General features: G+C 40.7%; 2 long non-coding RNA genes and 1 other non-coding gene across 7 annotated transcripts; 2 read left to right on the plus strand and 1 right to left on the minus strand.

Moving 5' to 3' along the window:
- Window positions 1-1,361: 1,361 nt before the first annotated feature.
- On the minus strand, window positions 1,362-2,286 carry LOC147927111 (uncharacterized). Its single transcript, XR_015581960.1, has 2 exons — window positions 2,152-2,286; window positions 1,362-2,069 (listed from the first exon to the last, which is right to left on the minus strand). It is a non-coding gene; the product is annotated as an uncharacterized LOC147927111 (long non-coding RNA).
- A 13,441-nt stretch (window positions 2,287-15,727) lies between these two features.
- LOC147927112 (small nucleolar RNA R71) lies at window positions 15,728-15,834 on the plus strand. The gene has a single exon (XR_015583217.1). It is a non-coding gene; the product is annotated as a small nucleolar RNA R71 (small nucleolar RNA).
- Window positions 15,835-16,938: 1,104 nt separating this feature from the next.
- LOC104747351 (uncharacterized) lies at window positions 16,939-19,183 on the plus strand. Of its 5 annotated transcripts, none has more exons than XR_761134.3 (6): window positions 16,939-17,214; window positions 17,323-17,411; window positions 17,574-17,712; window positions 17,824-17,927; window positions 18,236-18,287; window positions 18,796-19,183. It is a non-coding gene; the product is annotated as an uncharacterized LOC104747351 (long non-coding RNA). The 5 variants fall into 5 exon arrangements; XR_015582958.1 differs by having other exon boundaries at window positions 16,947-17,214; window positions 17,829-17,927; XR_015582959.1 differs by having other exon boundaries at window positions 17,066-17,214; window positions 17,528-17,712.
- The last annotated feature ends 859 nt before the right edge of the window (window positions 19,184-20,042 follow it).

Genomic DNA, 20,042 nt, shown 5'->3' on the forward strand with positions numbered 1-20,042 from the left:
TTACCCTGAGTTATCCAAAAAAAAAAGATTACGGCGATGTTGAGCACTGGAAACATGAGAAAGATTCCATATGCATCAATCCCTTTGGATTTGAGTTTCTCTACCACCACATCAACATTTGCTTGCACATATATAATCAAAATCAACAAAAAAAATTGGCTAAAACAAAGCTCCCAGCTTCCAAAACACATACAAAATCTGCTTCTTTAATCAGAATCACAGATTTTAGCAACTTCAATTCTAGGCTTTAAAAAACCAGTAAAAATCCTAAAAAATGTCAAAATTCAGATGATTCACTACACAGTAACATGGAGAAAACTAGATTCTGTATAAGATCAAACCAAAATTTTCAAACACTTTTGGGCTTACAGTGAAATTGCAAAATCAAAATCCCTAATAAACAAAAATAACCTAATTGAAGCATAAAGTACGAAGACCTGTCACTAAGAACATGGAATTCAAATCAAACAGAGAGATTGTGGAAATCTGTTTGCGGGGAAGAGATGATGACGGAAGCGCCTTCGAAACCGAAACGCCCAATGATTCCGAAACCAGTCCCTTGTGTCAAAGGATTTGACTCGAAGCCGTCACAAACGCTCAATGATTTGTGTATTTTGTTTGGCCATTGGAGATAAACATCGAGAGAGAGATCAAGAGAGAAATAATAAAAAAAACTAACCCTACACTCAATTAAAAATTAGCGCGCAAGCATCCTTTTTTTTTTAATTAACACTCCACACGTTGAGACATTGACACATGCCTCTAAGAATCAACATGCAAAATTTCTTAGCTAAGAAATAAATCTTAGCTTATTCCATATTTTTGATTAATTTTTTTCCTTTAATAGCCAAGGGCATGTCCAGTGGAGAAATTTAAGGGTGCTCAACAAAATTAAATTAATAAAAATATTAAAAACTGAAGAAAGAGAAAGAAACGTTTCTTAAATAGAGACTTTTTAGAAATGTTTCTCAGCTACTACTACACACATGTCAGTTATTTAGACCAAGTCCAGTGGGAGTACTTATTGGGTTGCTCATGTTTTTTGTAGGGTCAAATTTTAATTTAAAAACTCAAAAGTTGGCCCACTAAGAAAACAAACGCTTCTGGAATTGCTGACCGAAAAAACGTTCTCATACTGTTTGTAGGCCATAGACAATTTTCATTGGTTCAGCTTTATTCAAAAATTAAAAATATAATTATATGATTAAAGTAGTACTTTTTTTTTTGAGAATCTCCAGCTATTTCTAGGTTGGACATGCCATTAGTAAGAAATTTTCTTGTACTCATATAATATTAATATTTTCTTTTGTGAGTTGACTAATTTAAGAATTTAATAATTTATTAATATCAGAGAAGATAAATTTAGGTTGAAGATGTAACTTTTCAAAACAATTCAAACTAGAGGAGAAAGTTGATACACGGGTTCAGAGAGAAGGGTTGCTAAAGAAAAAAGGAAAAAAATTGGGGGTTACTGTCTAAATGGGCCTTTTTTAATAAAAACCTTTGATATTGGGTATTTTTATCCGTGATATCGGATTTAGGCCTTTTTTGATAAAACAAAAATACAATGTTGGCCTTCTCTTCTTCCTTCTTCTCCGGCGATGAAAACCCTCGCCTCCTTCTCTTCTTCCTTCTCCTTCATCAACACCATTATTGTCATTTTCAACACACCTCCAAAATACTAAAACGCCCTACCACTAACACCATCTCAGAGCTAATGGATTCAATCTGTGTTGTGGTAAATGAAAAAAAATATAAACCTTAAGAGGATACTATCTTGTGAACCCAAGGGTTCCAATCAAAAATCATCTCATCTCATCATTGTCACCAGATCTCATCATCTCCACTACCATCTCTTTCACCGGATCTCATCAACTTCGCCACCATCTCTTTCACCGGAGTTCATCATCATCACCACCATCTCTTTCACCAGATCTCATTATCGTCACGACCATCTCGTTCACCGGATCGCATCATCGACACCATCATCTTGTTCACCAGATTTCATCATCAACACCATCATCCACCAGATCATCATCACCATCTCACCACTAACGCCATTCACCAAACTAAGAAAAAGAAGAGGGCAAAATTATCTTTCCAGTCTCAAATAAACGCTGAAATCTGTAATCACGGACAAAAAGTCTTTACCAGACAATACTCTTCAAAAAAAATCCTTATCCCATAATTAACTCAAGAAATTATGAAGAAAATACAAAAAAAGACTCAATTCAATCTCCCAAGAAGTACTATACTTCTCAAGACTTGTCAGAAACTGTTGTTGGCATTGTGCAATTTCTTTTTTCTTTTTAATTCTATACAATTTCTTTTGGATTATCTTGTAGTAATTTTTTTATTATCTTGGAGTTAGTTGTTGCTGAAACAAATTGAAACGACCCGACCCGTTTTTTTTTAATTAATAAAATAATAAATAATAAATAATAATAATAATAAACTACAACTAGTGGTCCCATATCCACTAGCCACCTACCACAATCACAATCAACAGCGGGAATAACCAATCTCAATATCCAATAATAATCAAATAATTATAACAAAACAATATCCAAAACTCAACCAACATGAATCATAGAACTAGCAACCTAGCAATGTTTCTACTGACCCAACTCTAGCAACCTAGCAATTCCAGACAACAACCAATCAAGTCCCTAGAACATCCTCCTCTTCATCGCCTTGATTCCACGATCACACTTTGCCTTTACCTACACCACAAACACAAATTGAGATCCATGAGTATATTATAAACACTCAGTGAGGCAATCCTCCCATCTACTGGGCTATACACACAAGCAACTGTAATTCCAATGTTCCAAACAATCAACAAGTAAAGCATACAAACCAGGAAAACCAACATCATCTCGCTGGAAGGGAGGTGCCGACCGACACTGGCTCTTGGTGTCGACCAACACTACCCCACAGTGTCGATCGATGCCGCTTCACTGGTGTCGACCTACACCAATTGGTGTCGATCGACACTACCTCTGCAACCGCAATCTGCACGAAGCCGAGAGTCAAATCTCGCTCCTAAACTCCACCAAATCGCCGATTACTCAAAAACCAAGTCATATACGTCTGTAGGAACCTGTAGCAATCAATCCCAGCAAGAAAAACACACAAAAACAGCAACAAACAAGCAAGAACAAGGAATCACAGGCTTAGATCAACCATGGTCATGCACTCACCTATCTGCAGGAAGATTCTAACCAACAGTAATGAATCCAACCTTCCTAGCAAGCTTCTAGATCCTTCCTAGCTTCAAATCTCTCAAGAACAGCCAAGAATCTCACCAATCTCCTCCAAAAACTCAAGAACAGCTCCTTTCTCTCTTTTTCTCTCAAAACGATGAAACGGCGAGAGACAAAACTTGCCAAAAAACCCTTTTTCGTTGATTGCCACTTAAGTATCTCGGTTCAATGGTTTTCCTTAAACCAAACTGACCAAAATCGACAATTGAATCAATCTGGTTGAACCATAAATTAATGGTGTTGACCGACAGCATCCTTGGTGTTGATCGACACCCACCCCCAAAACGCAGAGTTTTGGTTTGTGGGGGTTACAATTCTCCCCCACCAACATAGATTCGTCCTCGAATCTCGAACAACCATCAGCCAAGGACTCTCGTGCAACGTCTCCACGGTCCGCACCCCTCTGACCGATCTACGGAAAGTCACCTCTAGGCGATAAACTCACGTTCCAGGCATTATTTGCTCTCGACTTTTGGACTTTCCTTTACTCATAGGCCTTAACCTTGAGTTTTTATTGGCTCCTCATCAGGCCGAAACCTGCATGCCATAATGTTGGCTCCTCATCAGGCCGAAACCTGCATGCCATAATGTTGGCTCCTCATCGGGCCTAAGCCCGCATGCCATAATATATAAGGAAGTCTAATATTCGTCTCTCGGGTTGCCACCCTACATCGCGCCCCCGGATCGTCATCCAAAGTCGATATACCAACCATACGCCCAAGCCACAAAGTCTCAGAATATGGTAGTACTACAAGAACCAAAGTCCCCCCAAAAGTCGCGAGCAAATAATTCTGAACACGTCTGAGTCCTATCCCTATACAGGTTTCCTTCCCGTGGCTCGCGTAAAACATGACAATGTCCTACCAACCACATATCCCCTCTCTAGAATACCTCATGACCACACAAGGATCATATACATGCCACAAGGCCAAACAAATGTCCTAAACAGGACCGCCACCAAGGCAAAACAAATTGTCCTAAACAGGACCGCCACAAAGGCCAAACAAATGTCCTCAACAGGACCGCCACCAAGGCCAAAAAAAAGTCCTCAACAGGACTGCCACCAAGGCCAAACAAATGTCCCAAACAGGAACGCCACCAAGGCCACTCGTCCCGAAGGACCGTCACAAAGACCACTTGTCCCAAAGGACCGTCACGAAGACCACTCGTCCCAAAGGACCATCACGAAGACCATACATCCCGAAGGACCGCATAAACAGGAAACACTGGCTAAACAGCCCGCCACAAAGGCTACACAATTGGCTTAACAGCCCGCCACAAAGGCCACACAATTGGCTAAACAGCCCGCCACAAAGGCCACACAATATCTCAAAAGACAGCCACACACGGGCACAATGACTCAAAAGTCTGCTACTAAGGCCACACAAGCCCCTCCAAGGCTCTCCACCACTAAAATGGACAAATTCTAACTCACATAAAATTTTCCATTTTTAGCATTTTCCAGTTTTGGAAACCTCTATTTCAGGAAAATTTCCTCCAAAACCCTACTTCACGAGAATTTCATACCCCGAAAACCACCTCATCTTGTTACTTTGTCGCACAACCAACCACCCCTAAGCGACCAAGTAAACAAGAGAGATAGGCTGGAATACTCTATTCCCGCTCCAGCCACAAATTATAGATGGGACCAGGCTAGACAAGCTCAAGTCGCGGCTTGCTTCTCATACCACTTCTTAAACCTTGCCTTCATCCTCGCCTCTGGCTTCCAAGTCTGCTCCTCAACACCATCACAATCCCAAAGGACTCTCATCAAAGGAATCTTCTTCTTCTGAAGTTCCTTGATCTTCCTCCCGAGAACCCTCACTGGTCTCGCCTCCAAAGTCATGTTGGGCTGAAGATCTTCAGGAATCTTAGCCAACAACTGATTATCCTCACGGAGACACTTCCGCAACATAGAAATATGGAAAACCTTGTGGAATGCCCGCATAACCTCAGGCAACTCCAGCATATGCTACCGGTCCCACCGGCTCAATCACTCTGAACGGACCCATAAACCTTGGACTCAACTTAGTCTCTGTCAATGACCTGTTCGGACCCCAAAACATGGCCATCTTGAGGTACACTCTGTCTCCTACCTGAAACTCAAGATCTCTCCTCCTCCTATCAGCATAACTCCTCTGCCTATCCTGAGCCTCCTTCATGTTCAGCTTGAGAAGTCAAATCTTCTCTGAGGTCTCCTGGAAAAAATCTGCCCCGAACATGCTCCTCTCCCCCACCTGAGTCTAGCATAACGGTGTACGGCATGGTTTCCCATACAAACCCTCATAAGGAGCCATCTTAATACTCGCCTGATAATTGTTGTTGTAAGCAAGCTCTACCAGGTTCAGGTAATCTGCCCAATGCCCACCCCAATCCAACACACACATCCTCAGCAAATTGTCCAGCGTCTGGATCGTCCTCTCTGACTGTTCATCGGTCTGGGGATGATAAGCTGTACTCCTATGCACCTTAGTGCCCATCTCTGCCTGAAATGCTTTCCAAAACACTGAAGTGAACTTAGAGTCCCTATTAGACACAATACTCGCTAGCACCCCATGCAACTTTACTATCTCCTTCACATACTTCTTAGCCAAGACCGCTTCTCCATCAGTCTTCTAAATGGCCAAAAAATATGCTGACTTAGTCAACCGGTCCACAATGACCCAGATAGCATCAAAAGTCCGAGACACTGACAATCCTACCACAAAATCCATAGTGATCATATCCCACTTCCACTCAGGAATGGGTAGACTCTTCAGTAACCCGCCAGAAACCTGATGCTCAGCCTTCACTAGCTGACACACATCGCACTTTGCGACCCAACTAGCTACATCCTTCTTCATCCCGATCCAGTGATAGTACCTTTTGAGATCACGGTACATCTTAGTCGCTCCTGGATGAATAGAAAACTTGCTTGCATGAGCCTCTCTCAGGATCTCCTGCCTCAACTCCTCATCGTTGGGCACACAAATCCGACCGTGCACCAAGATAGTACCATTATCTGAGACCTGATACTCTGAATCAACATCCTTAGAGGCATTTACCAGCCCCAAATCCTTCTTATGAGCCAAACGCACCCTACTCAGAAGATCTGCTCTATCAACTACCTCCAAACCCAACGGTTCCTGAGAAACAGCACATAACCTCAAAGCACTGATCTCTCCTACCAGAGACTCCATTTCCTGCTCCTGAGCCGAAGCTACCATCTTCCGACTCAGAGCATCTGCAACCGTGTTAGCCTTACCAAGGTGATAGGCTATCTCCAAATCATAATCCACCACCAGCTTCATCCACCGCCTCTGCCTCAAGTTCAGCTCGGGCTGAGTGAATATATACTTTAGGCTCTTATGATCTGTAAACACCTGTACTTTTGCACCATAAAGATAAGATCTCCAAATCTTCAAGGCAAAAACTACAACAGCCATCTCCAAATCATGAGTAGGATAGTTGCCCTGATGCTTCCGCAACTGCCGCAAAGTGTAAGCAATCACCATCCCATGCTGCATCAACACACACCCCAAACCAACTATAGATGCATCAGTATAATCCACATAGGGTTCTCCCTGCTCAGGCAAAGCCAACACTAGCGTAGTAGTCAACATATCCTTAAGGCTTTCAAAGCCCTCCTCACACTCCTGTGTCCAAACAAAAGGAACATCCTTCCCTGTCAATTTAGTCATAGGCCGTGCCCTACTTGCAAAACCCTGTACAAACCTCTTGTAGTAACCTGCAAAACCAAGGAAACTCCTGATCTCTGTGACACTCCGGATCTACAGAAACCTCCTCTGCAGAGACAATGTGACCTAGAAAACCCATCTCACGCTGCCAAAAACTGCACTTGCTCAACTTAGCAAACAACTTCAGCTCCCGCAGCTTCTCCAGAACTGCCCTCAAATGTACTGCATGTTCTTCAGGACTCTTAGAAAATACCAGGATATCGTCAATGAAAATGATGATAGACACGTCCAGAAACTCCTGAAACACGCTGTTCATCAACCTCATAAACGCTGCTGGTGCATTAGTCAACCCGAAAGGCATCACCACAAACTCATAATTCCCATACCTCATCCTGAAAGCCGTCTTCCTCACATCTGCCTCATCTATCGGTATCTGATGATAACCCGACACCAGATCTACCTTGGAGAACCAAGTAGCACCCCTCAACTGATCCAACAACTCGTCGATCCTGGGAAGAGGGTACTTGTTCTTCACAGTGACCCGGTTCAAACCCCGGTAATCAATACACAACCGGAAACTCTCATCCTTCTTCTTAATAAATAACACCGGCGCTCCCCACGATGATACACTAGGCCAGATGAATACCTTGCTCAACAAATCCTCTAGCTGCTTCTTCAGCTCTGCCATCTCTGTTGGAGCCATTCTGTAAGGAGCCTTGGATAACGGCGTCGTCCCCAGTTCCAGTTCCATAGTGAAAGGATCAGACCGAGATGGTGGTAATCCCTACAATGACTGAAACACATCCTCAAATTCCTCAACAACCTGAATACCGCTAACCGTAGACTTCCCCACTGACTCTGGCATTGATATAGTAACCAAATAAGCCTCACGGCCCTTCTCGATCATCTTCCCAGCCTGAATGGCCGAGATCACGAGACTCCCCGAAGTCGGTCTAATACCCTGAAAAACCAACTTCCCACATGGACGCTCAAACTCCACTCTACCCCGATGGCAATCCAAATGCACCATATGTCGATGCAACCAATCCATCCCGAGAATAACATCATACAACTCCACTAGACTGATAATCAAATCCGCTGGCCATGACTCTCCTGCGATCTGAATATCCACTCCTCTAGCTCGTCCAATAACTCTCTAGAACTTGCCTCCCGCAACTCTGACAATTCATGTACGCTCCCCGGGACCCCCTCTGATTCTCGCGCTCTCTGCACACTCCGGAGTAATGAAGCTATGAGAAGCTCCAAAATCAAACATAACATGAGACTTAAACCTGCCCAGCAACAAGGTTCCTACACAAACCTCATGTGTTGAGAACCTAACACCTTATCACAGGAAAAACATAAAATCTAAACCTACTGAAATTCATAAAGTTTAAGTACAAGAAATTATATATGTGATCGCCCCGGCACTGGTTCCACCAGTCTCTGTAGTCGTGTACACCCGTGGCGCCTGCTCAATCCGTGCCACCTGCTGCCCTCTCGGCTGCACCTACTGCATCGCTGCCACTACTACCGGCTGCAACTTGGGACACAAGAGCCTGATGTGCCCTGGCTCCCTGCAATGATAACATACACGACCGCTGCCATCGGGGCACTTTTCTTGGGACAGCTAGCAACCTTGTGATCCTTGCTCCCACACCCGAAGCAACTCGCACCACTCGGCCTCTGCATAGCGTCCCACCTCCTCTTGGTTCCCTGCGCAGGTTTGCCGCCCCTGCTAGAACATCCATGATGTTGAGCCTTACTAGGCTGAACTGCTGGACTAACCGCCACTGATTGTGCCCGGATGTCCTCCTCGATCTCTACTGCAGTCTCAAGCAGCTCTGCACGCGTAGCATAGCTCTGCCCTCTATAGTGAACCCTTAGATCGTCACGTAGGACCCTCAAAAACCTTATGATATGAGACTCCTCAGACTCCATAGCCCCACCCCTATAAGATAGCAGTCGACTGAACTCCAAGTCCAGCTTCTGCACTGACCGCGTTCCCTGAGATAACTAAAGAAACTGCACCTCCAACCGGTCCAATGCCTCTCTCGGAAAGTACTTGCGGTTGAACTCCCCGATGAAGTCAGCCCAAGTCATCTCCCTTTGCACTCTCCTAGCAGCCATTGATCTCCACCACACCAGAGCATCACCAACCAAGTGGTGGACCTCTATGTCCACTCAAAACTCCTCAGGACATCTCAGAGTCTGGAAGTTTTGTTCCACACTCGTCCTCCAAGCATCTGCAGCAGTAGGATCTGTACCACCCAAAAACCGCGCAGTCTCGATGCCCTTTATCTCCTTGAGCATGGACAAATAACGTCCATGTGCTCCTGCATCCGCAGCCACTGGCTGCCGCTCCTCTGCCACCACTGGTGGCACTACATGAGCCTGAGCCGGTACCACTGCCAGCAACCGCTCCAACAATTGTGCTAACAAGCCCGTAAGATCAACACCAGGGACTCCACTTGCTGGGACTCCCACACCCGGAACCCTAGCATCACTGGCCACTTGAGCATCAACACCGCCCCCTCCGGCCAAACTCATGGAATCCTCCTAGAATTCATGCAACTCGCCAACACCCTCAACTGTCACACTCTAGTTTGCAGTATCACTCATTGCTAGGCCTCTGCCCCTACCACGACCACGTCCACGTCCATGACCACGTCCGCGTCCACGACCACGACCAGCAACATCATCCTCTCTAACCATCTGCACTACCATGAACAGAAGGCTAAGCACGCAATTATACTAACACAAAAACATATACTCACCGTGGAATCACACAATATGCTCGAAGAGGATGTTCTAGGACTCCATGCCACACACAATTGACTAACTCACATAATCAATCAAAGCATGCAAATCCCAAACATCTACATCACAAAGCCTAGTGAACCCAAACCTAGACCCGTAAGGGCTCTGATACTAAACTGAAACAATCCGACCCGTTTTTTTTTTAATTAATGAAAATAATAAATAATAAATAATAATAATAATAATAAACTACAACTAGTGATCCCATATCCACTAGCCACCTACAACAATCACAATCAACAGTGGAAATAACCAACCTTAATATCCAATAATTATAACATAACAATATCCAAAACTCAACCAACATGAATCATAGAACCATCAACCTAGCAATGTTTCTAATGACCCAACTCTAGCGACCTAGCAATTCCAGACAACAACTAATCGAGTCCCTAAAACATCTTCCTTTTCATCGCCTTGATTCCACGATCACACTTTGTCTTTACCTGCACCACAAACACAAATTGAGATGCATGAGTATTTTATAAACACTCAGTGTGGCAATCCTCCCATCTACTAGGCTATACACACAAGCAACTGTAATTCCAATGTTCCAAACAATCAACAAGCAAATCATACAAACCAGGAAAACCTACATCATCTCGCTGGAAGGGATGTGTCGACCGACACTAGTCAAGTGTCGACCGACACTGGCTCTTGGTGTCGATCGACACTACCCCACAGTGTCGATCGATGTCGCTTCACTGGTGTCGACCGACACCAATTGGTGTCGATCGACACTACCTCTGCAACCTCGATACGCACGCAGCCGAGAGTCGAATCTCGCTCCCAAACTCCACCAAATCGCCCATTACTCAAAACCCAAGTCATGCTCAAATTTACCCTAGAGCTACTCTCTCAAATTAAGAGATCAATTGTAGTACTTAGGGATCGAATCCACAAGGACTCTAGATTCACACAATCTTTTAATTATGCTAAACCAAAATTGTAATTTAAATAGCATTGCAAAAACAGAAAATAAAAGAGTTGTAAATCAATAGGAATAAACGCTAGACTTAGGGAAATTCTCAGGAAATCATGGAAAATTAGATCAATTAAAGCACCGTTCTTGAACTCTAAACACAATTGTAAAATAAATCAGTTCTCACTGCAAATATTATCTAAATTTAAAACAAGAAAATATAAATCTCTTTGCAAAATTCAAGTTAAAAACCAGCAATAAAATCAAGTTTAGATAAGTTTACAAAATCACTAATTCAAATCTCTTTGCAAAAAGTAATTTTGCTCACCAAAGGTTTTTGTCAGAAAAATCAATTATATTTTCATATCAATCAATAATCTTAAGATCTAAATCCAGATGACTAATCAAAGATTTAGCATTTAGAACAACCTATGGTGAAGAACAAGAAAGATAATGAATCCAAAATAAACAGATCTAACAATCCATGAAATCTCTAATGAGAAACCCTAAACCTAACAAGTAGATCTACTCAGACATAATTATAAGAACACAAATCATAAATAAAATAGATAGCATTAAGAGATTAAAAGAAGAAGAAAAGGAGTTCTGAATCTTCTCTGAAGGAGTTTTGATTCTTCTCTCCAAAAGCTCTCTAAAATCTCTCAGGGTCTTCTCTCAAAAGTTGCAGGGAAAAATAAAGCTTAGGTCTAAAACAATGACCAAAAATCCTATTTATATTCCTAAAAACGTCCAGGGACCAATGATGCAAATATGAAAAATTTTGGGGCAGCTTTGTAAATCTTCAAAACTTGTGAGAAAACTTCCAATTCTTCTGCTGGATGATGCATCGATCGACACCATCACTTGCATCGACCGATGCAAGTCTCTTAACTTGTCTCCCAACCTCACAGCTTAGCCTCAATGCTTGAATGTGCTCCAAATCCTCCTATTTAGCTCAATTATGCTCACATCCATGCTAAATCCTATAAAGACTCATAAAGACTCTAAAAACACCAAAAAGACTCTATAGATAGGACTTATATCATGGCTAAAAACACCTAAAAACCATGATATATCAATTCCCCCAGACTTAGCTTTTGCTTGCCCTCAAGCAAATCAAGAACTTCATCTGTGGAAAAGGTTTGAAAACGCGGAAACTCCTTTTCTTCTTAAATTAATGCCATGATCATCCAAATCATAATCCATATGCTTAGCAGACAAATCCTAATCAAACCACCATGTACTTCTCCGTTGGCATTTGTTTCATCCCAAATTCCACAACATCCTCCATTAAGCCTTCATCGATGGGACTCATCAATTTGATCAATGTCAAGAACCTTCTAGACTCATTCCCGTACAATACCATAACAAGCAAGACAATTTCTTTAACACATGTGGTACTCTTTCTCTCCCCCAGACTTATTATATTTAATCTTCCTTTGAGTTTTGCTTTATTTTTTTTCTTATCATTTTTTTCTTTTTATCAAAGGTGTAGGCGAATAATGGGGTCATCGGTAATTTACCTACCCCTCGCTTCCAAACTTTGTGTGATCATTTGACTCAAGAGTAGAATAATGGGGTCAAAGGTAATTTACCTATCCCTCTAAACTGATCAAAATCATCTCATCTTTTATTCTCTTTTTTTTTTAAATAAAGCTCTCAGGATAGATCAAGTGGAGTTCCCTTCCTTCTCTCTATCTCTAATCCCCCGTACTGCGAATGTCAAAGCGGATTCCTTGGCACGCCAAGCGCGACTGTCTCCGCAGCATGTTTTGTTTGTGAACTCTTTTCCTCCAAATTGGCTCTTTTGAGCTGATTCTATTGTTGTCAAAAAAAAAAAAAAGCTCTCAGGAAAAATCTTTTAAACTTAAATAAGGGAGAGGAGTACCAATTTTTTAATTCTTTTCTGAAATCTTACTTGTCAGGTATGAACAAGGAGTCAAGCCCTATGAACATCAATCTCCTTGATGAGTATAAAAAGAAAAGTACAGAGATTACCTCAGACTTTTGTGGATTCTGTTGGAAATTTGGATGTCTATGGTTCACTGGCCAGCCTTTGGATTTTTTAGTAGTCGGATTTTGGACTCAATCTGCAGCATTAATCAACCAAGGCAGTACTCTAAAACAAAAAGTCATAGTTCCCAACAAAAATTTTGACTCAATAAAACAATTTTTTTTGTTTGACTCTCAAAAACAAAAACGTAGTTAGTAACTGCCTCCCCCAGACTTAAACAACACTGTCCCCAGTGTTATCAAGTAAGAGATTGGCGAAAAAAATAAACAAAAATGAATAAGTATTGAAAGTGTGAACAAAAACGTGTTACCAGTCCGGATATTCTGTGTCGACCGATGCTGATGGTGTGTCGGTCGATGCACTCTGCAGATGCAGAGAGTTCGAACATTACTCTTGAGTTAGCTGCATTAATTTGTGTTTCTCTCATTCCTTGGATGTTATCACTGCTAAAAATCACTCAAACACAAGATTAAACGCAACATGATAGATAGAAGGTCACAATTCAATACAAATTCAAACTGACTCAAAGCAAGAATAAAAATGACTCAATTTAAGTGGAAAAGAAAAACCTATGAGTGGGTTGCCTCCCACTAAGCGCTTGTTTTCAGTCATTAGCTTGACTGTGTTGGATCTTAATCATGCGGTGGATCAGAACATGACAATGAATGCTTCCGAGAGAATGTCCTCTTCATCCAAGGTGGTGTGTAGGGTAGTAGGTATATGAGATCTGCCAAGGATGTGAGGATCATGACCATGACGGGTCTGAGGTATGGGTGGCTTTCTGTTATGTCTTGCAAAATCATCAATAGAAGAAACAAGCGCTCTATGATAATCTCGTGGCTTGGTTAACTGCAAAACAATTTTTGTAGCTTTGAAAGTCTTATTGATGATAGGAGAAGGTTTGGGTGAAGAAGATTCATACCTTGGCCTTACCTGCGGACTCTGGAGTGTGGAGTGGTGAGATTTCAGCTTTACAACTGGTCTAGGACTTGCAGCTAAGGTATCAACTCGAGAATCTGCGGTTTTGAACAAGTCTGAACTGGCTCTGGAAGGTGTGTCGATCGATGCTACAACTGCATCGATCGATGCTGAGCCTGCAACTCGTGTTTCTTCAACGATTCTGCAACTAACCTCAGCAATCCGTGTTTCCATTACAAAAACGTCATCTGCCAGCGACTTGTCATGCATCAGAACCTCATCATGGTCTCTAGTACTGATTAGATGATCTCCACTCCAATCTTCAAGCTTAACAACTTGCTTGCTCACTTTCTCAGCAGTCTCCAACTCTTTGACATACCCAGCATCAATGTCTCCATGAAGCTCAACGATCATATCATCATCAAAAGCAATTTCCAGAGAAAATGTCTGACCATCAATAGTGGGAGCTCTTCTCAGCTTGTCCATCTCAAAGTTCATGACCAAATAATCCACATTCAGAGATATGTGTCATTTCTTTACATCTATGACAGCACCAGCTGTAGCCAAGAATGAGCGTCCTAAGATGAGAGGATCAGTAGGCTCTTTGTCATATTCCAGCACCACAAAGTCAGTGGGAATCATGCAATCTCCAATCTTGATTGGAATATCCTCTAAAACACCTTCAGGAATCCTTCTGGATCGATCAGCTAGGATAAGAGAGATCTTAGTTGGCTTGAAATCTGTCATCCCAAGTCTCACAACAGCAGAATGTGACATTAAATTGATACTAGAACCAAAATCACAAAGTGAGTGAGCAAACCGTTCTGCAGAGATAGAGCAATCAAGTACAAAGCTTCCAGGATCAGGTAATTTCTCTACAACCCTACTCTGAATCATTGCACTCACTTTCTCACAGACAACCACTTTCTCTTTCCTCTCTTTCTTCCTTTGAGCAGGTTGGTTCAACAGAATTGCACTGACATCCTTGGTTAGCAAAGCTCCTTCCTCAGGGCTCAAACCATTAGTGACCATTCTCTTCACATACCGCTTAATCCCAGGAGAAAACTTGACTGCATCAATCAAAGGCATCTCAATCATCACCTTGTCCATCATAGCTTTGCATCTAGCTTCTTCAATCTCCTGCTTAGACCTCCTAGGCTTAGGATAAGGAACCTTAGGCTTATAGGCTTGCTCTGAATCAGATGGTGCAGCTCAGAGAGAAACCGAAGCTGTTTGTGGGGAGTGTCGATCGATGCTGATATTGTGTTGATCGACGCTTGATTGAGTTTGCATCGACCGATGCTCTTGTGTATCGGTCGATGCAACATCAGCTACCGGATGATTGAACTTCCTCCACCAAAATTGCATTACAAGTATGCTTGGGGTTCGACTCTGTTCTTCCAGGAAGAAAACCCTCTTATCGTTTAACAGACCCAGCAGTCTGAATCACCTGATTCTCCAGCTTCTTAACATGAGTGTTTAATGCATCAAACTTCCCAGTCAGCTCCATGTAGACATTGTCAATCTTCCCATTGAATGTCACTGTCAGCTGCTCTTGACCTTGAAGAATCTGCTCAAGCATGGCCTCCATCGACTGTCAGAAGTCTGTGGAGGTGGAGACTGATAAGAAGAATTACCATAGGTCCTTGTAAAACCACTGTTCTGCTGCTGCTTCTGGTAATCCGGCTTAGGAGTATAGCCTAAAGAGTTTCCACTGTAAGGCCTATTGCTTTGTTGATTGCCAAATTTCTGTGCCTCATACCCAGCTCCATACACATAGTTGACATCTTCTTCTGTAGTCTCTGGCTTTGGCTCAAATGTCTCAACATCTTCAGCAAAATGGACAGACTTCTTTCCCACAAGAAGATTGTGCACTGTATCCAACTTAGCATTCACTGTAGCAAACTGATTTGAATCATGGCCTTCATGTGCTCTTTATCGCTCTAGGTCCGCATTCTTAGTGCTGTTGCTTGATGCTAGCATTTCTATCAACTTTTCAGCGTCATCTGGGTACCTTGTCTTGAAGTTCCCATCACTAACAGCATCCAAAGCCATCTGATACCTCCAGTCAATCCCACTAAAGAAGATACTGATCAACTGCACCTCTGAGAACCCATGATGTGGACAGTCCCTCTGGTATTCTTTGAACCTCACCCAAGCAGCTTTGTAAGATTCAGCTGGTCCTTGTCTGAAGGTAGAGAGCTTAATCCTCAGCTCATCAGACATTGCATCATCATAGAATTAGTTCAAGAATGCCACATTGATGTCATTCCAGGTCTACAGAGATCCTGGTTTGAGTTGCCTTAGCCAATGAGAAGCTTCCCCAGCAAGAGAGTAGGGGAAAAGCTTGCAGTAGATATAGTCCTTTGTGACTCCATTAGCTTTGATGCTTGTGACTATATCCTCAAAGTGCTCAATATGGTCTAGAGGCTTCTCATTTGGTATGTTCTGGAATGGCCTTTGTCCAACAAGAGCAAAATAGGCAGGCTTCAGCTCAAAATCATTCCTTGGGAATGGAGGAGGGACAATTGAGGAGCGGTTCTCATAGAACAAGTCTGGTCTGTTGAATTCCGCAAGAGTCTTGACAAGCTCTCCATTGTTTTCCCGTCTGCCCTGACCGTTCTGCTGGTCGTTACCATCCAAATCTGCACCATTCGCACCGGCTCTGGCATTGCGTCGATCGACGCCAAGGTTGCATCGACCGATGCCATCATTGCGTCGGTCGACGCCTTCATTGCATCGGTCGATGCCTTCTGCATTCTCATCGACCACGACGAGTTCTTCCTGAATAACCCGTCCGTCAGCATCAAGTTTTTGGCCTTGTTCGTTGCGCACATGACCCTCTTGATCCCTCAAAACTCCAGCCGCATATGGTCTCAATATGATTGGGTTGACCATCTTTGCTGATTTGGCTGCTTTTATGTTTTCACGCTCTAGTTGTCCTAACTCTTGGTTTGTAAACTTAACAACTAGACCAGTAGGATTTTTTCTGATGCTAGGCTTAGGCATGTACCTGAAACACACAAGAGAAAAGAAACAGAAGCGTGTGAGTAAAATACAAAAAGAAAAATTTAGACAAAATCAAAGATTTTAATCTAATGGTGAATCAAAAGAGTCCCCAGCAACAGCGCCAAAATTTGATATGCTCAAATTTACCCTAGAGCTACTATCTCTATATTAGTAAAAGAGAAGTACAACTTATCTTTGGACGAAAATGCCCCCAATGTCAATGACCAGAAAACAAAATCATTAAGGTTAAATGAGACATTAAAAGTAATCGAATCGGGTTTTATTTCTTAAATAACTCGAAATTCTTAAATTACAGACCCGACTCTATGAAATTGGATCCTCTTTGTTGGATCATTCGCCGGATCAAGAAAATCCGCGTATTTTTATTCGGATCCTACATCAAACAATTAAACTCTTTTTTGGGTATATAACCCTAGATATAAACATTGAGACTCGATTATTAAACATTGAGACGCCGCGGCGTTGAAGAAGAGAGATCGTTGGAGGCATGGTTGAGACGAGACGTCACAGCGATTTTGCGCTTCTTCTCAGGAAACAATATAATCACAACTTACCAACAAGAAAAAGGTAAGATCTGATCACCTTCTCAATTTTTTTTGTTTATAGAGTATAAGATTGTGAGTTTTTCCTTCGATCCTTTCTTCAAACTTTGCTTTGTGAATGTTATATGAATAGGAGTTTACTCCAGCTGCTGGGATTATATGCAGTCAGATTTGAAGCATATGGCCTAAAAAAGGTTTTGGCGTACATGTAGAACATATCAGGTAATCTGAGCAACAGTTCAAAATCTAAGATTTAATCATAGACTGGATTTTTCTAAATAATTCTAGATCAAATACTTTACTCTCCTGCACAACTATCTCACCTTTGATGTTTCTAGATACTACAAACTAGAAAAGCGATAAATGCTGGTTGTTAATTTGAAGGTAGAAGAAGAAAGTGAAGAACAGATGTATAAAGTATAATGAAGAGAACGAGGAAACCGTGGGAAGCATCTCGAGATGTTGAGAGCTGAAACTGATGCTAATCAGAAGAGATATGAGTTTGAAACTAAAGGAGATAATGGTGATTACGAATGACACACCCTTTTTATTATATTTCATTTCTTCATGATTGAGGTTTTATATAATCTTTTCTCTAGATGGTATTGACTTTGGCACTATGGTTGTTTTGCAGTCTAGAATTATTAGTGTGTGAAGCTAATCATACATCATTTGTTCAGTAATCCGATTTTTGCAGAACAGAGGTCATTATGAGCTCTATTCATCGGTATGAAATAGGTAATTTTCGATCTATCTTTTTTTTCTTTCTCAAATGGTTTGATTTTTAAATGAGCAAAATATTAATGTTAATAATGCCAACAATCCCTTATTTGAGATCCTTCATTATTTTTTTACTTATCTCACACATTTGTAAATATGATACAGATAAATCACATTGTTGCTCTAAAGGTTCTTTTTATGAGCTCATAATAGAAGTCGAGATACAGTCTCATGATCAAATGTTTTTCTTTTTTATTGACTAATAAAATTATCCAAACTTTTGGCCTTATAACCAGCTTGCATATATCACACTTCTTTTGTTGCAGAACATAAACTAAGATATGCAAATATATCAACTAGAGACGATGACATGCAACAGTGAGTTCTTCTTTCTACGGTTTGACCTCTTAAATTAGTTTGTTGTATAAAAACAAAATTAATTGTGCATGTATGTTGCATCGTTAGGAAGGGTTGTCATCTATTTCCATGGCAAGCGTGTGAATGTATGATTATATATAAAACCAGAAAAAATGTTAATTGGTGCTCACATGTTAAGCTTTACCCACCCTATTATTTTATTTTATTTTTGCATTGAAATCTATTCATTTGATTTTAAAACTAGCTAACAATACTATTCATGGATTCATAAGCAAGTAATCAAAATGTCTTAAAAGCTTCTAAAATGGTTGATATATGTATGTTTTTGTGTATGTTATTCCATAGTGTTCATTAAAATGATAAGTGTAACTGTTTGAATAATGTGTAGAACAATCTGATCTTTATGATTTTTCGTTTTTGTCTGTAAATTGTTGTTAGTAAATTAACTAACAATTCTTAAATCTAAATGTGAGGATAAAGTAGTATATTTTTTATTCTCTTCTTGCAGGTACAGTTGTACTAATATACCATTATATTATGGGTTTGGTGGTTCTGATCCACAAAAGTGCATCATCTATTGAACTGCAACATATGGAGAAGGAATAAACATGAGAAGAATTGAGAAAGTTTGAATAGAACAATACAGTAGAAGAGAAGCAGATAAGTAGAGAAAAAGTGAAGGTGATCAGACAGCCATGTAAAAGCTCCACTTCATTTATGAGCATTTGTTTTCTCATGATGTATGCAAGTAATACTTGCCAAGTATATTAGCTGCATGAGTGTCTTCTTTTAGATGAATTTGGTAATACAAATCCCACGTGGTTTACTTAAACTTAATAATATGTACTTATAACACATACTTTTCAAAAGTTAATCAAATCTAACAATTTAATATATATACATATAGGATTTAGAATATAGGATTCTCTTTTATAAAAATCCATGGTTTGCAAAACTCAAAATGATATAGTACAGCGGGTGAGGATTGATATTTTTATGACATATGGTAGAGCAGGTGAGGATTGATATTTTTATGAATAAAATTCTTTACGGGTTGGTCTATCAAAATATATTGTGACTGTATATTGTTTGCAAATGGATATTTTTATGAATGTAATATTTAAGTGGGTTGGTCCGTTAAAATATACACTGTGAGTGTGTATTTCTTACAAATATATTTTTACAAATATAATATTTTACGGACTGTTCCATAAAAAAAGTACATACATTATGATTGTGTATTTTTACAAATGCAATTTTTTATGGATTGGTTTGTCAAATATAACATATTAATGCGTATATTTTTATACGAATACGATCTTTTATGGGTTAGTCCATCAAAGCCTACGTTATGACTGTGTACTTTTACAAATGTAATCTTCTATAAAATTTTATGTATATTCTAATTTTTACTACAAATCATATTTACATATATGAATATTCTTCCGCGCTGTAGCGCGGATCTGATCCTAGTCTCAAATTAAGAGATCAATTGTAGTACTTAGGGATCGAATCCACAAGGACTCTAGATTCACACAATAGATTTAATAATCTTTTAATTATGCTAAACCAAAATTGTAAAAACAATGCAAAAACAGAAAATAAAAGAGTTGTAAATCAATAGGAATAAACGCTAGGCTTCCGGAAATTCTCAGGAAATCATGGAAAATCAGATCAATTAAAGCACTGTTCTTGAACTCTAAACACAATTGTAAAATAAATCAGTTCTCACTGCAAATATTATCTAAATTAAAA

This window comes from Camelina sativa, chromosome 15 (genome assembly GCF_030686135.1).
Source record: "Camelina sativa cultivar CO46 ecotype springtype chromosome 15, ASM3068613v1".
NCBI lineage: Eukaryota > Viridiplantae > Streptophyta > Magnoliopsida > Brassicales > Brassicaceae > Camelina > Camelina sativa.